At 40.7% G+C, this 23,559-nt stretch overlaps 1 protein-coding gene across 6 annotated transcripts in view; it reads left to right on the plus strand.

Annotated features, from left to right (window-relative positions):
- SH3D19 (SH3 domain containing 19) overlaps positions 1 to 23,559 on the plus strand; it is a 171,740-nt gene that overhangs the window by 82,625 nt on the left and 65,556 nt on the right. The gene's annotated exons all lie outside the window — the stretch shown is intronic.

Raw genomic sequence — 23,559 nt, forward strand, 5'->3', positions numbered from 1 at the left:
GTTGGCTGTGGGTTTGTCATATATGGCCTTTATTATGGTGAGGAAAGTCTGTCTGTGCCTACTTTCTGGAGGGTTTTTATCATAAATGGGTGTTGAATTTTGTCAAAAGCTTCCTCTGCCTCTATAGAAATGATCATATGATTTTTCTCCTTCAATTTGTTAATATGGTATATCACATTGATTGATTTGCATATATTGAAGAATCCTTGCGTTCCTGGAATAAACCCCACTTGATCATGGTGTATGATACTTTTCATGTGCTGTTGGATTCTGTTTGCTAGTATTTTTTGAGGCTTTTTGAATCTATGTTCATCAGTGATATTGGCCTGTAGTTTTCTTTCTTTGTGACATCTTTGTCTGGTTTTTGTATCAGGGTGATGGTCGCCTCGTAGAATGAGTTTGGGAGTGTTCCTCCCTCTGCTATATTTTGGAAGAGTTTGAGAAGGATAGGTGTTAGATCTTCTCTAAATGTTTGATAGAATTCCCCTGTGAAGCCATCTGGTCCTGGGCTTTTGTTTGTTGGAAGAGTTTTAATCACAGTTTCAATTTCAGTGCTTGTGATTGGTCTCTTTATATTTTCTATTTCTTCCTGGTTCAGTCTCAGAAGTTCGTGCATTTCTAAGAATTTCTCCATTATTTCCAGGTTGTCCATTTTATTGGCATATAGCTGCTTGTAGTAATCTCTCACGGTCCTTTGTATTTCTGCAGTGTCAGTTGTTACTTCTCCTTTTTCATTTCTAATTCTATTAATTTGCGTCTTCTCCCTTTTTCTTTTGATTAGTCTGGCTAATGGTTTATCAATTTTGTTTATCTTCTCAAAGAACCAGCTTTTAGTTTTATTGATCTTTGCTATCGTTTACTTCATTTCTTTTTCATTTATTTCTGATCTGATTTTTATGATTTCTTTCCTTCTGCTAACTTTGGGATGTTTTTGTTCTTCTTTCTCTAATTGCTTTAGGTGCAAGGTTAGGTTGTTTACTTGAGATGTTGCCTGTTTCTTAAGGTAGGATTGTATTGCTATAAACTTCCCTCTTAGAACTGCTTTTGCTGCATCCCATAGGTTTTGGGTCGTCATGTTTTCACTGTCATTTGTTTCTAGGTATTTTTTGATTTCCTCTTTGATTTCTTCAGTGATCTCTTGGTTATTAAGTAATGTGTTGTTTAGCCTCCATGTGTTTGTATTTCTTACAGATTTTTTCCTGTAATTGATATCTAGTCTCATGGCGTTGTGGTCAAAAAAGATACTTGATACGATTTCAATTTTCTTAAATTTACCAAGGCTTGATTTGTGACCCAAGATATGATCTATCCTGGAGAATGTTCCATGAGCACTTGAGAAGAATGTGTATTCTTTTGTTTTTTGATGGAATGTCCTATAAATATCAATTAAGTCCATCTTGTTTAATGTACCATTCAAAGCTTGTGTTTCCTTATTGATGTTCATTTTGGATGATCTGTCCATTGGTGAAAGTGGGGTGTTAAAGGCCCCCACTGTGATTGTGTTACTGTTGATTTCCCCTTTTAAGGCTGTTATTATTTGCCTTATGTATTGAGGTGCTCCTATGTTGGGTGCATAAATATTTACAATTGTTATATCTTCTTCTTGGATTGATCCCTTGATCATTATGTGGTGTCCTTCTTTGTCTCTTGTAATACTCTTTATTTTAAGTCTATTTTGTCTGATATGAGAATTGCTACTCCCTCTTCCTTTTGATTTCCATTTGCATGGAATGTCTTTTTCCATCCCCTCACTTTCAGTCTGTATGTGTCCCTAGGTCTGAAGTGGGACTCTTGTAGACAGCCTATATATGGGTCTTGTTTTTGTATCCGTTCAGCCAGTCTATGTCTTTTGGCTGGAGCATTTAATCCATTTACATTTAAGGTAATTATCAATATGTATGTTCCTATGACCATTTTCTTAATTGTTTTGGGTTTATTATTGTAAGTCTTTTCCTTCTCTTGTGTTTCCTGCCTAGAGAAGTTCCTTTAGCATTTGTTGTAAAGCTGGTTTGGTGATGCTGAATTCTCTTAGCTTTTGCTTGTCTGTAAAGGTTTTAATTTCTCCATCAAATCTGAATGAGATCCTTGCCAGGTAGAGTAATCTTGGTTGTAGGTTTTTCTCCTTTATCACTTTAAGTATGTCCTGCCACTCCCTTCTGGCTTGCAGAGTTTCTGCTGAAAGATCAGCTGTTAACCTTATGGGGATTCCCTTGTATATTATTTGTTGTTTTTCCCTTGCTGCTTTTAATATTTTTTCTTTGTATTTAATTTTTGATAGTTTGATTAATATGTGTCTTGGCGTGTTTCTCCTTGGATTTATCCTGTTTGGGACTCTTTGTGCTTCCTGGAATTGACTGACTATTTCCTTTCCCACATTAGGGAAGTTTTCCACTATAATCTCTTCAAATATTTTCTCAGTCCCTTTCTTTTTCTCTTCTTCTTCTGGGACCCCTATAATTCGAATGTTGGTGCGTTTAATATTGTCCCAGAGGTTTCTGAGCCTGTCCTCAGTTCTTTTCATTCTTTTTTCTCTGTTCTGCTCTGCAGTAGTTATTTCCACTATTTTATCTTCTGGGTCACTTATCCGTTCCTCTGCCTCAGTTATTCTGCTACTGATTCCTTCTAGAGAATTTTTAATTTCATTTATTATGTTGTTCTTCATTGTTTGTTTGCTCTTTTGTTCTTCTAGGTCCTTGTTAAATGTTTCTTGCATTTTCTCTATTCTATTTCCAAGATTTTGGATCATCTTTACTCTCATTATTCTGAATTCTTTTTCAGGTAGACTGCCTATTTCCCCTTCATTTGTTAGGTCTGGTGGGTTTTTACTTTGCTTCTTCATCTGCTGTGTATTTCCCTGTCTTCTCATTTTGCTTAACTTATTTTGTTTGGGGTCTCCTTTTCGCAGGCTGCAGGTTCGTAGTTCCCGTGGTTTTTGGTGTCTTTCCCCAGTGGCTAAGGTTGGTTCAGTGGGTTGTGTAGGCTTCTTGGTGGAGGGGACTAGTGCCTGTGTTCTGGTGGTTGAGGCTGGATCTTGTCTTTCTAGTGGGCAGGTCCACATCTGATTGTGTGTTTTGGAGTGTCTGTGGCCTTATTATGATTTTAGGCAGCCTCTCAGCTAATGGATAGCGTTGTGTTCCTGTCTTGCTAGTTGTTTGGCATATGGTGTCCAGCACAGTAGCTTGCTGGTCAATGAGTGGAGCTGGGTCTTGGCGTTGAGATGGAGATCTCTGGGAGATTTTCGCTGTTTGATATTATGTGGAGCTGGGAGGTCTCTTGAGGACCAGTGTCCTGAACTTGGCTCTCCCACCTCAGAAGCACAGCCCTGACGCCTGGCTGGAGCACCAAGAGCCTTTCATCCGCACAGCTCAGAATAAAAGGGAGGAAAAAAAGAAAGAAAGAAAGAAGATAAAATAAAACAAAATGAAGTTATTAAAATAAAAAATAATTATTAAAAAGAAAATTTTTAAGTAATAAAGAAAAAAAGAAAGAAATTAAGGAGAGAGCAACCAAACCAAAAAACAAATCCACCAATGATAACAAGTGCTAAAAACTATAGTAAAAAAAAAGAAAAAATGACAGACAGAACCCTAGGACAAATGGTAAAAGCAAAGCTATACAGACAAAAATCACACACAGAAGTTTACACATACACACTCACAAAAAGAGAAAAAGGGAGAAAAGTATATATATCATTGCTCCCAAAGTCCACCTCCTCAATTTGGGATGATTCATTGTCTATTCAAGTATTCCACAGGTGCAGGGTACATCAAGTTGATTGTGGAGATTTAATCTGCTGCTCCTGAGGCTAACACCCCTCTTTAATGTAGGATTTCCTAAAACACAAAATACAGCCAGGCCCATGAATTTTCAAACATTTATTTGCATATACTCCTTGACATTTTGTGTATTATGAATAAATCCCAGAAGTGATGAAAGTGTTAAATAATTTTCTAATACTCTTCAAGACACCTTCCCCCTTCCTCTGATTTTAAACCTTCCACCCATGGAGAGTCAGTGAAAGAGACAAGTTCTCAAGGTTCCTTGGTAATTGATTCACAATTCTTTCTTATTTAAGTGGTTTTTTTTTTGGTGATTTCCTGTCAATGTTCGGCTGTAGGTGAGGCAGTGATGAACAGTAGCTAAGAACTCAGGCTCTGGCACCAGACCATCAAAGTTTAAGTCCTGGCTTCATCATTTATTTGCAACCTGTGAGACCTTGAATGTTTAAATTACATAAACTCTTTTCTCATCTGTAAAATTGGGATAACAATAGTACATTCCTCTAAGGGTGGATGTGGGGATTAAGTGAGTTAAAAGATGTAAGGCATTAGAGCAGTGCTCAATAAGGTTGGCTGTTAATTACCATTGGAATGGATGTTCTCAACTCCAGTGTTCTTCATTCCAGGTGGATTAAGTAATTGATTCTTATTAAGTGGAATTTAAATTGGGATCTTGGAGTTTTTTAAGTTTCATATTGAAAAAAAATTTAGAGTAGAAGGTACAATAGAGATCATCCAGTCAAAGTATATGATAGATGAGGAAACTGACATTACAGTTATGCTCAGAGTAGTGGCATGGCTGTAACTGGACCTCGGACCTCTGAACTCTTCTCACGGTCCACTCTCTGTGTCTGACAACTATCAGGATCCTTGGTCCTGAGCCCTACATGCCCTGTGTCTCCAGGAATTCACTTAGAGCATTAATGCTCTCAGATGCTTTATGTACAAGGGTGAATCACCTCTCCCCTCTTCTGTTTGGCCCTTAGTTGCATAGAGTAGAGACTTGATCTTGGTATTATTTTATAATAGTGATTGTTGAGAATATAGCCTTCAGATCTCCCATAGGTTTGTTCTGCTTAAGTCTGAGGCAAAACCACAACTTGCATTTCGGGTACGCCTCATGTTGGGAAAGGATCGTGACTTAAAAAAAAAAAATCTCCATGAAACATCGATGAATGCAAATTTGATATCAAACAAATGTATTGGGGTTTCTGTATGATGATATATTTGCAAGTGGGATTCACTTATATTCAACAAATAGTTATTGTGTGTGATAAGCATTTATAGGGCATTGAGGTAGTTTTATACTAAATCTGGGGAATTGGAACCCTAAAAAATAATCTACAGAAATTTTGCCCCTCCCTGATTTACCTTACACTCTTAAGGTTAGCAGTCTTTCTGCCTTCCTTTTACTAGTACTTCTCTTCTCTGTAAAACAGCACTCCAGATGTTCCTTCTAGTGGTGCTAGTCAAAGTGGCGAGCCCTGGGCTTCCCTGGTGGTGCAGTGGTTGGGAGTCCGCCTGCCGATGCAGGGGACACAGGTTCGTGCCCCGGTCTGGGAGGACCCCACATGCCGCGGAGCGGCTGGGCCCGTGAGCCATGGCCGCTGAGCCTGCACGTCCGGAGCCTGTGCTCCACAACGGGAGAGGCCACAACAGTGAGAGGCCCGCGTACAGCAAAAAAAAAAAAAAAAGTGGCAAGCCCCATGATTGGGTCTTCTTGACCTCACTCCTCATTTTGAACATGACCTCACCTTGAGAAAAAAATATTTGGGTTTTGACAATGTTAGAATTCCTGTAGGGGATCTTTTCTAGAACCTCCTATAATCTCTTACAGATAAAACATGGAAAAGCAGAGTCTGCATAATCAGAGTGGGGTTTTTTTTGTTTTTTTTTGTTTTTTTTTAATTTATTTTATTTTTGGCTGCGATGGGTCTTTGTTGCTGCGTGCAGGCTTTCTCTAGTTGCGGCGAGCAGGGGCTACTCTTCGTTGCGGCACATGGGCTTCTCATTGCGGTGGCTTCTCCTGTTGTGGAGCACGGGCTCTAGACGCACGGGCTTCAGTAGCTGTGGCACGTGGGCTCGGTAGTTGTGGCGCACGGGCTTAGTTGCTACGCAGAATGTGGGATCTTCCCGGATTAGGGCTCGAACCCATGTCCCCTGCATTGGCAGGTGGATTCTTAACCACTGTGCCACCAGGGAAGTCCCAGTCAGAGTGTTTAAAAACACACAATGGTGATAAATGTAACATTAATGTAAGATGTGAACAACGGAGGGAACTGGGTGTGGGGTATACAGAAACTACTAATCTTCACAACTTTTCTGTAAATCTAAAAGTATTTACAAAATTTTTAAATTTATTTTTTAAAAAGGTCTTCCCCCCACCCCAAAATACATATAAAATCACTGTGACAAAATAAGTTACAGCAATCCAGTATTAGCATAGTGAGCAGTTTGTATTCTACTTTACTAGATAATCTAAGATAAAATGGGCAAGGCTGAATCACTTCAATAAGTGAAAGGTCACTATTCTTATACGAAGTCCTAGTTTGAAAACAAACAGTTCTAAGGAAATGTTAGACGTAAAAGGGAATATGAGTACAGTCTTTATGTTAAAATTTTAAAATGGGGCCTAAAGTCATTATCTGCAACATTTTGATATCCAGAGACAAAAAGAAACAAACAAACTGACCAACTAAAGACTGTATCCTAATTACTTCGGCATAGTTCTGTCTAGAGCACAGATCACCCTGCATGATGGTTCATCATTATATGTTTATAAGTCTCACTCCCCACCTGAAGGCAGTTGTTCATCCTTGTATCTCCAGGTTTGGTACAGGACAGATGATCAGTTAGTGTTTCCCAACTTGAGAAGAGATACTTTCAAGTGAACTAGAAACAACTAGAAATCTGAGGATCTCAAGACGTGTACTCCGTTTTGAGGCTGCTTGCAAAAGTAAATAAATGATGTAGAAGACGCTTTCTGATTTGTACTCGTGTCGGTTATCTCCACACGCTGCTGTTTTCTCCGGCTGCTGAAATCCTCCAGAGGCCCTGCTGCCCCACCACCAAGCATAGTCCCACATCAGCGAACTTTCTGGTGGAGGGGCTGGTGGGAACGAAGAGGGAACCTTTGCTGTTCCTGTCCCGGGAATCCCACCCCGTCTTTCTTAGACCCTTGCCATCAGGGTTGTGGCTTGTGGGAATGAGGTGAGATTAGGAGGAGAGCTTGGAAACATGTCTTAGATTCTAACCCCACCATCGGTAGTTATGTTTCTTTCCTCTTTTGTCTCCATCTCCTTCTTTCTTCTTTTCTTGAAATTCCAGGAAGAACCCTAAGTATCGTTGGACTGGGTTCAACTCAGACTGAAACAGTGGTACATCTCTCCTAGGAAAACTGTGACCCCAGTTTTAACAGAATGTTTGTCTGGAAGCAAAATGTGTAATATTATCACACCACCTTCAGGTGTGTGGGGGGCTTTCCTCTTTTCGCAGCTCCATTAAAGCAGGAATGATATTTGCTACCTAGATAGGTGGGACGTATAGGTGGTAGGAGTTACTAAATAATGTATCTTCTTTTTTAAAAGTAACATCATTAAGAAAAAACAAGTCTGTCTACCCGTCCATCTGCCTATCTGTCCACCCACCTATCTGTCCATCCATCTGTCCATCCACACATTCATTTCAGTTGATTCCCGTTGTCAGGAATACTTGTAACAGGAGGGGCCATGGCCCAGGAAACAATTGACGTATCTTATAGGCATTCTTAAGGTGACATAGGCATTGGTGGCAGGTGAGCAGGATGTCCCTGGCGCCCCTGGAAGTTTGAGTTAGGACTGGATTGTTGTGCTAAGCCCGTTCTAGAAACGCCAGCCCTGGACTAGCTGGGAGCTTGAGGAGTGGTTCTGGCTTTGGCTGCTGCAAGGAGGTAGATGTGACTCTTCCTATCTGCACTGTCTTGCCACTCAGAAGCCATTTTATTATTTTTTAAAGTTTGATTATACTTTACCATCTCTTTCAATTGCATTTCATTTGAATTGACATTCCTGATTTGTTTTATATTTGCAATATTATTTTTTAAAGGCTATCTGGAGATGTCCTTAGGTTGTCCCACACTTCCTAATGCAGATTAAAATTGCCTGATTAAAAAAAAAAAAAAAGAAAAGGAGCTTACCTGTTTACTTTTCTGTCTTTTCCACTAAACTATAAGCTCTTTGAATGTGGGGCTCACCATTTTTATTCTTATCCCCAGCGCCTAGGAGAATCTCTGGAACGTAGAACACGCTAAGGAAGTAATAGTTACAGTAATGATTTTCAAACTCTAGATGCTCATGTTCATTTAGTTTGATTCTTAACTCCCTCTTTTAAATTTTCATGCTGGAGCAATAGGGGTTTGTAAAATGTATAGATCATTTTCTTTTTGTGAACTGTTTTGAAGTTGTATGCATGCTGCTATCCATACTAGGATTCTGGGGGATTTTCACCCCATAATGGCATTTAGGTGTGACCTTAGCCTGCTACTTCCATAAAGTGATTCATTATCTGATGGTTTGAATGTAATTTTAATAATTATAAAGTCATGACTTTGATATAAACCGGTCACTCTTTTTGCTTTTTGCCATAACAAATCTTTTTTTAAAATAACTTACAAATTACAAAAGTAATAATGTTCATTACATAAAACTTGGAAAATACAGAGATACAGGTAGATAACAAATCATATGCAGTGGTGTCCTGATAAATGTTCAACAACCAGCTAAGTGTAATTGCAGTATGAATGTTGGTTGATACTTTTGTTTATATAAATAAGATGACAGTGAAACAAGCAAAACATAGGTCAGAATTTCCACCCATTTTGTCAGTGACCTGAGCAAATTTTTTGCTGATTCAGATAATAGTTTTCAAATACTGGAAGACTGTTTCCTCAGTTTTGAGGGATGTTCCTCATGGAACAGCTACAAACACAACATACTTTTATTTTGAATCTGCATTATTAACATTTTCTCCATCACTTTCTTAAGTCTAGACAATCAGTAAAATAAATTCAACCCTGGTTTGCCAGTTTTTGCGGTGTAAATGCTCCCACCTTGGCCAACGTGACACCACTGATGATGAATTGGAAAAAGTTGCACAGTAGCACATCATTATTATAGTATTTCCACCATTCAGAAATGATAGGCATACGTCATCTCAAGAACATAGATAATAGTGAAATGTAGTAAAATAATTAGGAGCTGATAAGTTTTGAGTATTTATTACCTTTTTATGTGATTTATTTACTTGTAAGTTTATATAATTTAAATAAGTTTATATAATTTTTAATAATGGCTATGTTTGAAACACTGGCCTGTAGAATTTCTGAAAATTTAATTGTCAGCTTTCTTGAGCCAGTATGAGCTGTCTCCAGCACACTGCTGGGTAGATGTGTTCTCACTTTTCTTGTATAAATATAAAATATAAATATATAAATTATATATGTGTATATATAATGTAGGTATATATATGTAATATCTATATGTGTATATATATGGTTTTTTAGGTAAGATTTAAAAAATAAGATTGGGATCACACTGAATATTCAGTTTGGGGATCTGTTTATCTACCTTATAGAAGTAAATTCTGTACTGGTCACACTCTGTTGCTTTGCCACAGACTGTACTTTAGGCCATTTCACTGTGGTGTATAGCTGGTCACAAGGCAGACTGGGTGAGAATGGCTGAATACAATGCCTCTCCTCTCCAGTGTGGGAGGGAAGAGGAAAGAATGAACGGGGAGGGGACCCCAGAAATCTCCTGAGTAGCAGGCCGGTTATATCACAGTGTGGCACTGGTGTGGGCTGCTCATTCCTCAGGCAGAGTCCTTCTCTTGAGAGCCTTGGCTCATCCACATTCTATATAGTTGGACCCCATCCCTGCCATTCTCTCCTGTGTCCTCTTCAGCATTTTCTTGCTTCCCTCCTTTCTGCTGCTTTCTAGTGCTTATAGCAGGCAGATTTACTCTCTCTGAATCTTTGTAAATGTCCTGTAAAGATAGAACTGCTGGGACTTCCATGGCGGTCCAGTGGTTAAGACTTCGCCTTCCAGTGCAGGGGGTGCGGGTTCGATCCCTGGTCGGGGAGCTAAGATTCCACATGCCTCGCGGCCAAAAAACCAAAACGTAAAGAAGAAGCAGGGCTTCCCTGGTGGCGCAGTGGTTGAGAGTCCGCCTGCCAATGCAGGGGACATGGGTTCGTGCCCCTGTCCGGGAAGATCCCACATGCCGCGGAGCGGCTGGGCCCGTGAGCCATGGCCGCTGAGCCTGCGCGTCCGGAGCCTGTGCTCCGCAACGGGAGAGGCCACAACAGTGAGAGCCCCGCGTACCGCAAAAAAAAAAAAAAGAAGAAGAAGCAGAAGTGTAAAAAATTCAATAAGGGCTTTAAAAAATGGCCGACATAAAAAAAATCTTAAAAAAAAAATAGAACTGCTAGTTTGGGGGCAGTTGTACTCGGTGTCTGCAGTCTTCATCAACAGTCATACCCTTGAATGAAGGTATCTTCAAATATCTAATGTGTATCCTAAAGCCTGTTTTTCTGTGGGCTCCCTAATCTAGCGATTTACTATACCTGTCAGGTAATTTCATGTAACTCCTAGTAGTCGTCATTTTAAATGCCTTTAAAGTCTTCTGGCTGCCAAATATGTTCTTGTTTTACGATGAAAAAGATTTCCAGTGGCTTTGCAAAAACTAGATGTTAGCTGGTAGGTGCGCTGCTTGCAATCCATTTGTCATGGAGAAGTGGTTGAATACTGCAGTAAACGTTTTCACACTGACCCGCCGCTGAAGTTCTGCTCCAGCTCCCAGAGGAGAACAAATCTGCGTGTTTGTTGTTAGAATGAGCTCAGCTTTCTCCGTGTTCCCTTTTACAATTCCTAGTCAAAGTTTTAAGCTTTAACAGAAACTCTAAGAACTGCCAGCTTTTGAAGTACTTGGTTAAATGATTTTTTTAATGTGTTTGTTTTTATTAGCAAAACAAAAGCCTTTTTAGGCCTTCAACATATGAAATTACATTGATCAGATTTTTCCGTTTTGTATGTTTATTCCTTCATTATTATTTCCTCCACCATTGATTGAGCCTATTTTATTCTGGCTTAGACATCACTGAGATTTGGTGAAAAGATAGAAATGTAATGCTCTAGGAAACTATAAGAGGGTAAAAGGAAAGACTTAGCCAACCTAAAACCTTTGATCAAGAAATTACAAAGCTAAGAAATGGGTGGCTACGACATTCACTTTTAAAAGAGATTTAAAAAAAATTATTGGTCTAGAAAAATCTTGTAGTGCCTTATAACAAATAATTTATGCATTTTTATTAATAACATTTAAACCTAGCTTTTAAAAAATATCTGCCTCACTATTTCAAATAAAAAATGGAGCCAACATTTTAGAAGTAATATCTTTGTAAAGTTTTAAAGTCAGGGTTTCAAACTGACCTAATTTTCTATCTTATTGGAAGCATCACTTAACTGATATTTTGATCAGTTTCAGATGCTTAAAATATATTTGTTTTTGCAATGAAAAATAGCAAAACTGCCTTGTGGCAGTTTTATTTTCATCCCATAAAGAATGGAGAGGGGGGCTTCCCTGGTGGCGCAGTGGTTGAGAGTCCGCCTGCCGATGCAGGGAACACGGGTTCGTGCCCCGGTCCGGGAAGATCCCACATGCCACGGAGCGGCTGGGCCTGTGAGCCATGGCCACTGAGCCTGCACGTCCGGAGCCTGTGCTCCGCGACGGGAGAGGCCACAACAGTGAGAGGCCTGCATACTGCTAAAAAAAAAAAAAAAAAAAAAAAAGAATGGCGAGGAGACTTCCCTGGTGGCACAGTGGTTAAGAATTCACCTGCCAATGCAGGGGGAACAGGTTCGAGCTCTGGTCTGGGAAGATCCCACATGCTGCGGAGCAACTAAGCCCATTCGCCACAGCTACTGAACCTGCACTCTACAGCCTGTGAGCCACAGCTACTGAGCCCGAGAGCCACAACTACTGAAGCCCGCGCACCTAGAGCGCATGCTCTGCAACAAGAGAAGCCGCTGCAATGAGAAGCCCGCGCACCACAACAAAGAGTAGCCCCCGCTCACCGCAACTAGAGAAAGACTGCACGCAGCAACGAAGACCCAACGCAGCCAAAAATAAATAAATAAATAAATAATGGAGAAACACGAAATCGTGTTTCTCACCTTTTTTCTTTCCCTGCTGCCTTCTACTAAACCCACTGATTTTTCATATGCTATTATTAATAGTAAGATTTCATTTTTTACAAGAGGATACTACAGTGGTTAATTGAGATGAATTTGATCTCATTTGAAAACTACCACATGCTGAGGTTAAGGCATCTTCCCAAATATTCATATGCCTGCACACACCCCTTTGTTTGGAACATATTTTGTTGCTAGCCCAGCTCCAAATATCAACTGCTTCTGGAACTTCTGAGTTTTGGTACTGATTTTGATTGCCCACATCATCAGGAGACACCAAGCATCTATGCTATGCAATTATCTCTTCTAGGTTTCAGTCCTGAATTATTCAAAGCGAGTTAGGAATGATGTCAAAACGAAGGCCAAAAATATTAGTCTATACTAATTGTACCTAATTGTACCTCCACTAAAAATTAATCCCCTCACTTTCACTCTGATAGATTTATCAAGTTGTGTGTAGAGTGTAATTCCTCTTTTCCTCCTTCCATCCTTCCTACCTTGTCCTCCTGCATCCTTTATATGACGTAAAATTCAAATAATCTATTAATCAGATACTCTCCCTTACTTATCTACATATATATTCCTTTGATTTTTTTTCAGTGTCTCCAAAGGAATAGAGTTGATCTCAGATTATTTTTTAAGTGTTAGATTTGTTCATGTACTAAGGAAGGAAAAAGATACATAAAAGCTGTAACCGGAAATGTTAGAAAAGAGCTCATCTCCATAACTGACATCAAAAAGTGTTACCAGCTACGTCTCTGAGTTTACAGCAGCAGTGAGGGGGTGGGGTCATTACCTCTTTCTGCGTCCCACCCTCTTCCATCCTTCTGCATAATAGGACCAAGAGAATAGAAAAATAGATTACATGTTCTGATGAGAACTGTCATAAAAAACACACTTATACCAAAAAGCAGATTTTTCTAGGTAGGTGATAAATTAATGTTATGAGAAACTCTTCCTCCTTCTCTTTTCTCCCTGAATATTTTTTTCATCCTTGAGCAGAGGGTTTTCACTTGGTGTTTGCTTCTTATTATCTAGGCACTAGGACTCTGTATATGGACTGTGATGTAGGAAACATCTGCCTTTGATTGTTCCTTCTGTAGTGTGACCAAGTGACTCTGGATTTCCACCAAGCTTCCTGTGTCCTAATTTTTCTTGCCAGGTGGAGTCCCCTACCAGTCTCCTGTCTGTCAAAGGAGTTTATCCCAGGTTTTCCCTAACATCCATAAGGAAGTGTCCAAAGGGATGTGGCAACCTTTTCCAGTAGAAGCTCTGCTGCAGGATGACAGATTTTAGGGAAGGGTGTGGATTTTCTTTTTTTTCTTTTTTAAAAAGAACTTCTCTTAAAAAAATTTAGAAGTCATTGTTAAATAGGGTGGAATTGCATGAGTCATTTGTCTTTAGGAGACTTGTTCTTTACTTATGATCTAAAATATTTTATGGCATGGAATCTGAACATGCCAAAAGTACTTTAAAAGTTGTCTTAATTTTTTCAAATTGGCCATACTTATTTTTTTTAATTTAAGGTTTATATGCAACATCGTTCCAATATGTACATTGCCTAAGAAGGAGTTTATAGACTAGCAGAGGAAATAATACAACAAAACACCTCTAATACAAGGTACCAAGAATATGAAAGACCTAATTTTAGGAAAAGCAGAACTACACACAAATTGTGGGCTCCTGCCCACAGGCTTCTCGCTAGACCATGAGCATCTTACAGCCAGGGACCATGTCCTAATTGTAGACCTTATTTCTTTGGTATCTAGCATAATACCTGGAATAAAATAAGCATTAAAGTTCTTGGTTGAAACTTAAAAATTTCTCTTCATAACTGGGTACATGCCTGTCTTTTGGTCAAAAATACAGACATCATCAGCTAATAAGACAAAAGTTTGAAAAATCAGGCTCTGGTTGTTTTGGGTGCTTCAAACTTGAAACTGCTTGAAACTGCCATCTATTTATTTGACATTTTATTATCCCTCACTCTGTCCTGGCATATATATAATGGACACCCCTTTAGAACCGTGTGATCTTTTTCATGCCCTTTACCAACAAATAACTTTTAATCATAAAATTTAATCCTCCTATATTGCTATATATCCAGCAAGGGGAGGGCTAAATTTTAGCCCTTTTTCTCTTTCTGGGTTTTCTATGTAAACTCGTTCTGTAGATCACTTTAGGTTGACTATAAAGGAAAGATATAAACCCAGAAAAGATTTATTCTGATTATTATTTCCTTGGTTCATTCAATAGGTGTTTGTTGAACACAGTTATACATCAGAGCCACAGTTTTCACCCTTTTTGTGTTAACATCTGAAGATCCAGCTAAAGACCCTATTCTCACATGTTGCAGAAAATGCCACCTTTCTTAGGTGCTGACTTGACATTATGCCTATTCCTCTTCTCAGAGTAAGTTGTACATGCTCTAACCCACAGTTGCATCTGATTAATATCACTGTATGCTATTGTGTATGAGACATGGTTTGAAATTTAGCAGCACACCAGTGAAGTTTGTGCTGCTTATTGGCTGGGAATTACCAGAGGCTTAACTTATAAAATTAGCCCTGAAATTCCATTAATTGACACTTAAAGTACAGTATTTGTTGCCAAATTAGGTGCCATGTCGATGCCATCTCTTAATAAGGTGAACCTGGCCAGTTTTCCATCTACTGTTAGGAGAGAGTTCTGTTCTTCTTTGAACACCAGATGCTCATCAAGGTGACATTTTGTAGGAAAGATACCTATTTTTAAACATCAGACCCAGACACTTTTTGGCAAGATGTGCATACAAGATGTACCTGGGAACTGAAACCAACAGAACAAAGCCAGCAGCAAAATTATTTCTGGGGATTTGCTTATTAAGTAGATTGTAGGTGGGATGACCTGTGCTATTCAAGTTACATGTGTTTCTGTCTGTGAGTAACATTGAGTTTTCATTAGTTCAGTGAGCACGTGATCCCACTGAGCTGCACTATAAAAACGAGTGGAGACCGTCTCTTTCCTTGAGAAGTTTGCAGGCTAGTTAGGAAGTCAAGACATGCATGTGTGGGAAAAAAAGAAAAAAACAACTTAAAGCCCTGGAAAGGACAGGGCAACATATTCTAATTTTAGATACGACTTCATTTTTTTTTTTTTTTTTTTTTTGCGGTACGCGGGCCTCTCACTGCTGTGGCCTCTCCCGTTGCGGAGCACAGGCTCCGGACGCACAGGCCCAGTGGCCATGGCTCACGGGCCCAGCCGCTCCGCGGCATGTGGGATCTTCCCGGACCGGGGCACGAACCCGTGTCCCCTGCATCGGCAGGCGGACTCTCAACCGCTGCGCCACCAGGGAAGCCCCATATTCTAATTTTAAATGTACTCTAGTTATTAATAGTAGAGCTGAAAGCCTCTTTGCAGGATCTTTGAACACTTTTGTGGGATTTGTTTTTTAATAGAGCTAAAGAAATATGAAACTCTGCAGAGCTACTGATCACCATGCCCATTTTGTGAAAAACGTCATGGGAAGCATGACCTAAAGGAACAGAGATCTGTGTTCTCAATGGGGAACATACAGTGCTCACAAAAGCCTGGGGGTCTGCTTTGTTCTCTCGGCTTTGTTGTTGCTTCAGCTTCGTAGGAGATTAGGTACATGAGAAGCATGCATTGTGAAACTCAGAATGGTTGTTAAGGTGTGAATAATAATTGCAACTGAAATGCGAATGGTCAATTATTTGAATTTGTAAGGTAGGGTTATGATAACTACAGGGCAACTCAACTGGCTGGGCAGAATAGCTCCAAAAATTTCAACCACATGTGATTATGGACTCCAGAAGTTTGTGTGTTGGCAAACAGGGTGGGAAAGAGAACTAACATTGTTTGAGACTCTAATAAATGCCAAGCACTGTGCTGTATATTTTATGTAGTATTTTTTCATTCAGTTTTAGTAACAGGCCAAAAGATGGGCATTCGTATCCACATATCACAAATAAGAAACAATCCCAGCAAGTAAGTAAATTGGCCGAGCTCACACAAATAGGAAAGCAGGTCTCTGGCCAGCTCCAGATTCTCTCCTTTTCCCACTACAGTCATGATACCCCGGAGGTACGTCATGCATTCTGTTTGCTTTCTTTCTGCCTGTCCTCTGTATTCTTCGTGTTCACCCGCACACTGTCAATAGAACTCGTTACACATTTTATAGCAGGTAGAGTGTGTTAATGAAACTCATTTAAATATGTATTAACTTTTTTGTCCAGAAACCAAATATGTAAATAAAGGTTATACATATGATTTTCTTGTCTTTGAAAAAGATTAAGTAGAAAAATACCTGATGTAACTTGATGTTATATTATAGATCTCAGTGATTATACTTGAGCTGTCGATGTGATGAAAAAGTGAGTGAACTCAGAACTCATACAACTTTTTGCCTAAAGCTTTCAAGGTATTAATAGAAGTATTTTATAGTTTTGTTTTAGTTTTTAACTTTAGCGAAAGTCATTCTAATTGGATCTCAATTATTTTTCTTTACTCACCTTTATTTTCTAATTCTGAAGAAGGAATTCACTCCCCTTGCCGTACCCCAACTTTATGGACGCCAATCAGAGTTTTAGAACTAAAACATAATTTGTTTTCATGAGTTTCAGATAACTACACTTAATCTTATTTTTTTTCCATTCCCCACAGTGTATCAGATCTGGCTCTACATATGACGATGATGATATTAACTTAGACACTTTTAAAATGACATCATAGCTTTATATTTGTCTCAGGGGCAAAATGTCATTTACTAACTCATGCTTTCTTCTCCCATTACAGGATATTGTCTTAATCTAGCAGGCAGTACAGGGCGATACATTTTGAGTCATGCGTGCAAACGATGAAAGCCCACGTATGTCTGTTATTCTCTAACAGTAGTGCTTTCTGTTTTGAGAAGCAAATCAAGGTTGGCCCAAGGCTTTGTTTATAAAACTACTATATATGTCATGATTTTTTTCTGCCGTGCAGCAAGTCAAGGTTTACTGTAGTCCTGAAATGAGTATCATAAAAGAAGCCGCGCACATAATCCTTGGTTTATAAACACCTGACTGAAACAGGTTATTTTCATAGAATGACTGACTTCCTCTGTTCCTTCTTAGAAAGACTAATCGTTTCACCTGATGGAGCCCTAGTACCGCTTTCCTAAAACTGTTCCTGGTGCTAGAAATTTCTTTTCCTTCTCCTCTTCTCATCGCTGCTTTGTCCTGTCCCCTCGCATGGAGCCCCTAGCCCTGCCCCATGTATTCCCAGTGCTGCCACCATCAACGTGGCAGCCGGAAATGGCAAAGCCAACATCTTTCCCATCCGTATAAACACTGTTACTCTTTTTTGTTGCCATGGGCTTAGTGGTCCAACTGAGGGCAGTTTTCCTCCGTGGGACATTTGGCAATGTCTAGAGACATTTGGGGTTGTCAAAACTGCAGAGGGGTGTGGGGAGCGTGCTTTTGGCATCTGGTACGTATAGGCCAGGGATGCTGCTAATCCTCCTATAATACACAGGACAGCCCCCCACCCCTACCCGCTTAACAAATGTCAATAGTACCAAAGGTGAGAAAACCTGCACTACTTCTGTTCAAGCATCAGCTCTGCCTTTTCCTCACCTCTCCCAGGGCTAAACTTAGACACTCCTCTTTTGAGCTCCCAGAATACCTTGTATAACATTTTTTTCATATCCTGTTTGTATCTTTTATTTGTTGATCTTGTCAATAAGATTGCATACTTCTTGAGGGAAGAGGGTATTTATTACCAATATTGGTGTCCCCAGTTTGTGGCAAAATGTCAGGTACATAGTAAGAATTCCATACGTGAATAAATGCATTTTTGAATAAGACACCCTAGACTTCTCCAGTGCCTTTCTGGAACTTCCAGAAACCTCCTCTTGCTCACTTTTATCTTCTTTTTCCTACATCTACTCATTACTTATTTTTTAAAACGTTAGTGTGTCAACCCCATCATTCATATATTTAGTTCCTAAAAATATGGATCTCCCTACAATTCAAGACATATAGTGGGGGCTTCCCTGGTGGCACAGTGGTTGAGAGTCTGCCTGCCGAAGCAGGGGAAACGGGTTTGTGCCCCGGTCTGGGAAGATCCCACATGCCGCGGAGCGGCTGGGCCCGTGAGCCATGGCCGCTGAGCCTGCGCGTCTGGAGCCTGTGCTCCGCAATGGGAGAGGCCACAACAGTGAGAGGCCCACATACCGCAAAAAAAAAAAAAAAAAAAAGACATATAGTGGGATAGGGAGGGTGGGAGGGAGATGCAAGAGGGAGGAGATATGGGGATATATGTATATATATAGCTCACTCACTTTGTTATATAGCAGAAACTATCACACCATTGTAAAGCAATTATACTCCAATAAAGATGTTAAAAAAAATGACATGTAATGCCAGACTCCAGGGTTTATTCATAAACCCTTTAAAAATGTCAGGCATGCCATAAACATCATGGCTGGTGCATACAGACCAGCTACAGTCAACAGTGCTTGTTCTAGGGAGATGTCCCAGACAAATTCCTACTTGCTTTTGAAACACTTTGCTGTCATATCCCTGACCTTAGTGTTTCTTAGTGTTTAACTGAGCTAGTCATGCCTGGCATCAACACTACCCTCTGTAGCATGTTCCCACATCCTTTGGCATGGCATTTGGGTTCCATTCCCTTCTTATCTTTGACTATGGCTTCTTCATATGTGGGGCTCAAACCATGCTCAACTGTCTCTTTACTCCTGATGGTTTGCTACCTGACACTCTCTCTTTAGAACCTTTCCTCCAACACATTCTTCAGGTCTCAGTCAAGATACATGTCTCATGTTAGAAGCCTCTCCTCCGACCCCAAGATTGAATGATGTATACCTTCTCTGCATTCATAGCACCTTGTGCCTACCCCTGTATACTATTAATAGAAAAGCAGTTGCAGTATTTGTCTTTCTCACCAAGGTCAGAGTCTGTGCTTTCAAGGCATTTCTGGTGCCTGGTACATATTATACATGTAATAAGTATTGGATGTATGAGAGAATGGATGAGACAGAATACCTCTTCCAGCCTGCAAATATCGCACCGATCTGGTTAAACCTTTCTGCTGGGAGATGGAGATAAATCAGTCCAAATGATGAGAGCCTTTGGAGAAGACGCTACATACAAGGGGATAACGTTTATGTTCACTGGCAGCTCTGTCAGGTTGACGAGAGGGCTGTACCTCTAGATCACATTAGTTTAACTCCTTGTTAAGCTGATGGCTTTATTGACTAGTACTCTAATGATATGCCCATGGCCTTTATTGAGGATTTTTATATAGAATGCATTTTTAAAAATATACTCAGTTGCCTCTGCACATAGAAAGAACTCCAAAACCTATAAGATGTTGCGGGATGGGCACTTGGAGGCATTGTTCTGATTTGTTTACCAAACAAGCCAAATCCAGCAACTCCTGGATTTGGGAAAACAGTTTTTTTTCCTTACCAGAGAGAGTGTTGGGGCAATGCATTTAAACTTGGGAACAAGCTGTTGCTTTGAAAGTTGGATAAATATTTTTTTATCTGTTTTATTTTGATAAAAACATGATCCAAAATAAAGGGAGATTGGATTTTCTTAGATGAGATTAAGAACAACCATTGTGTTTGTTTTTGCTGACAACATCACAGTGTCATACTTAGCAACTTTTATTTTGTTATTTCCTGTCATCTGCAGAGTCTGGATGAAACTTCAATGTGAAATTTTGGGGGCCAGCTTTATGCCTAGGGGCGATTTGCTTACCTATTGAACTTTGTGGAACAGTGGAACATCCAGAAACTGACACCCATCCACCCAAGCCTGAACTGTAGACTTTTGCACTATGATCAGACAGTGGTGAATCCACATCTGGCTCTGCCACTCACCAGCTGTGTGACTGCAGCCCCTAACCTCTAAGCCTCAGTTTCCTCCTCATTTTCAAAAGGGATCGTGTGTTTGGCACACGTAATACTAAGCTGTTCTCATCGTCACCTTCATTGCTGAAATCTCATTTCATTATGTTGAGAAACTCTTTTTTTTAATGCAATTTTCTTTGTTAAAGACACTTTCTTAACAACTAAGCAAGGTTCTGTGCAAACACAGTGGGAGAGAGTGATCCTACAACACAGCCTGGGAAGGGCTATTGGGGGACAGTGGGAAGAAAGGATAGAAGGGGGCCGTGGACAGCTGGGGACCCCAGAGTCCTGGAGGAAGACAAATCAGCATCAGCAGTCACACCTGAGACAATTCTGTCTTGACCGCAACTTTTGGTTCTCCTCCTCAGGATCGAAAGCCATTTCCCCAACCCCTCCTTTCCCTCCTGGGAAGGTTCTTTGACTCTCACACTCTGTAGTGGGTTTATCTGCCGCACCAAGAGCAAGGGCACCTGAAAATAGGGCAGCAGTGCTTGAAGAGCAGAAGGCAAGAGATCTGGGTCAGCTCTGCCAGGCGCCAGGACGCGGGCTTATAAAATTAGAACGGAGTGAAGATGCAGTTTCACAGTCCTGGGTTTTGTCATGGAGGGGCCTGGGCTCAGGTTCTGTCCGAACAGCAGAAACCAGAGGAGAGCAAGTGAATCTCAAAGAAAAAAAATCTCTTAAAACCATAAACTGTTAGGCCTACTATCTGTATGATATCAGACCCCAAAGTGAGACCCTGTCAAGGGTCGTATGTGTTGTCAGACGTGTTGTGATGGCCCTAAAGATTATGAACAAACATGAACCATGCTAATAGCGGCTCGCGTTTATGGAACACACACTTCGTTCCAGGCACTGTGTCAAATGCTTTAATGGATTCTCTCTCTTACTCTTCACAGTGATCTCATGCAGGAGTTGAGTTATTCTTGCTTTTATACGTGAGGAAACGAGGGGCCTTGGAGAAGCTGAGTCATTTAATTCGCACAAAGTCACACCAGCTGACAGGCAGAGGCGCCAGAGTGAATATGGGCAGTTGGACCCCAAACGGGCTCTGCTGCCCCCTCCTCTGACCAGGGGTCACGTGGCCATGTCTACTGTCCCGTGGTGGCCATCCTGCCTGGATGTTCCCAGCTGAGACGTGAGCCTGAGCTCGTGCTGAGGGAGGATTCCTCTGAGGTCTTCTCTTAAGACTGTAGAGTGGTACCTTCCACTGCAGTCTGGGCTCTGCAGAAAGAGGGAGATAAAGGCGCATCTTCAAAACCCCAGAGTTTGCATCTACAGCTACGTTTGAGATACAGACACTGTATGCACTGTACAGCCTGGAGGCTACTCCAGCATCTCCTAAAACTGCTTCCCGTAGAGATGTGTTGGACCACAGGCCTTCTTTCTAATTCTCCCTTCCACAAAACCTGTCAACCTCTAAAGGAGAACTTTAGAGTTTGGAAAATGTTGTTTTCATAAGATGGTTGTTTGGTTGGTTGGTTTTTAGATCTAGCCTGGACATGATGCTGCAAGTCTTGAATTGTAGAACCTGAGCTGACCTCCGTCGAAATTCTATTTTGTGCCAAAGTTTCCACCCCCGACACCCAACTTTTTATTAAAGTATAACATACAGGGCTTCCCTGGTGGCGCAGTGGTTGCAAGTCCGCCTGCCGATGCAGGGGACACGGGTTCGTGCGCTGGTCCGGGAAGATCCCACATGCCGCGGAGCGGCTGGGCCCGTGAGCCATGGCCGCTGAGCCTGCGCGTCCGGAGCCTGTGCTCCGCAGCGGGAGAGGCCACAACGGGGAGAGGCCACAACGGTGAGAGGCCCGCGTACCGCAAAAAAAAATAAAAATAAAAATAAAGTATAACATACAGAAAAATACACCAAGTGTACAGCGCCTCGAATTATCACACCGACTCAGCACCCCTGAAGGCCACCCTGTATTAGTTTCCTAGAGCTGCCCTAACAGGACTATAAACTGAGTGACTTATAACAACAGAAGTTTATTGTCTCACAGTTCTAGAGTCTAGAAGTTTGGAATCCAGCCCGCCAGAGGGGTCATGCTCCCTCTGAAAGCCGCAGGGGGTCCTTCCTTGCCTCTTCTTAGCTTCTGGGGGTCTGCCAGCGTCTTCGGTGTTCCTCGCCTTGCAGCTGCATCCCCGTCTCCCCACCTCCGTGGCATCTTCCCTTTGCGTCTGTGTCTTCACGTGGTCTTCTTCTGATGACACCAGTTACATTGGAATTAGGGGCCCACCCCACTCCAGTGTGACCTCATCTTCACTATAGTCATGACATCTGTCTTGGCTTTATTTCCAAATAAGGTCACATTCTGAGGTACCATGGGTTGGGACCTCAACGTATCTTTTTTGGGGAGGAAACGGTTCAACCCAAATGACCCCTACCATGTTCCACCCTAGTCAATACACCTTTCTCCTTCACAAAGGTAACAGGGTGTTGTAACATCCCTTCAGGTCAGTGGAGACATTCAATAACATCCCTTATACCCTGCCTGGATACATACATGAAACTTTGCCTTTTTTTTGGACCCCGCCGCACAGCATGCGGGATCTTAGTTCCCTGACCAGGGATCAAACCCGTGCCCCCTGGAGTGGAAGCGCAGAGTATTAACCACTGGACTGCCAGGGAAGTCCCCTAAACTTTGGCTTTTTGAGCCCTGCTTCTAAGTACTGTTTCTGATCTTTTTAATTGCTGTACCTGAGTCGACATTACACTAACATGCAGTCTCTGCACTTTGACACCAAGAAGTTTCTTCTGAAAACTTCAACCTATTTGCATTTTGGAGCTGTTACCTCTTCTATGTTACCTTATACTAATTTTTTTAAGTAGTTGTTTACAGAAAGCCTTCAAGAACCTTTTAAAAAATAAGTATTGCTGAAAATACGTATTATATTTTTATATTACGATCCTAGCTTCATAATATAGAGACCTCCTGGAGCTTTTCTTTTTTTCTTGTCTGTCAAGAACAGTATATTCTTAAAGTATCCCTCCCATAAAATGAACTGATATATCATTGTATCTTCCTGAAGTTTTATCTACCTAAGTAACGGCAAGAGGATTTATACAGATTACCACAAGCATAAACTTTAAAAGAGCACAAATTCAAAAATAAGTATAAATTTTTTAAAAAGCATTCTGAAAAAAAAATTTATAAACAAGTTTTTTTTTCCCTAAATCACATCATTAAAAGTTCATGGTTGTATATTTTTTCTAAATGACTCCAAAGATAATTAATCCAGCTGGTTTGAATAAAGACAAGAAACAAATGAGCAAGCAACCTTACAAACTAGAAGCACTAACATTTGCAGCTGGAGAGTTTTGGGCAGTGAGGTGAGGCTCAGAAGGCTTCTGTGACTCACCCAAGGTCACATAGTCCGGGGTAGCCAGGACCAACCAGCTATTGAACAAAACTCAAAGCAAGCAGAAGACTTCTATTTTTAGGTGGTGATATTTTTAATTCTAATCTTAGAAAGAAATGCTTTTGGTCCTGAGGTCAAATTGACTCTAAAAATGATCTATTTTGATCTGATGTGAGAAGACAGGAATTCTGATGACAAACACAAAAGAGATATAGGGGGGTCAGAATTCTTTTGGGCACCATGTAATTTCTACCTGATTTCAAGCGGTGTC

This window comes from Mesoplodon mirus (assembly GCF_964341445.2).
Source record: "Mesoplodon mirus genome assembly, chromosome: 2".
In the NCBI taxonomy this organism is placed as follows: domain Eukaryota; kingdom Metazoa; phylum Chordata; class Mammalia; order Artiodactyla; family Ziphiidae; genus Mesoplodon; species Mesoplodon mirus.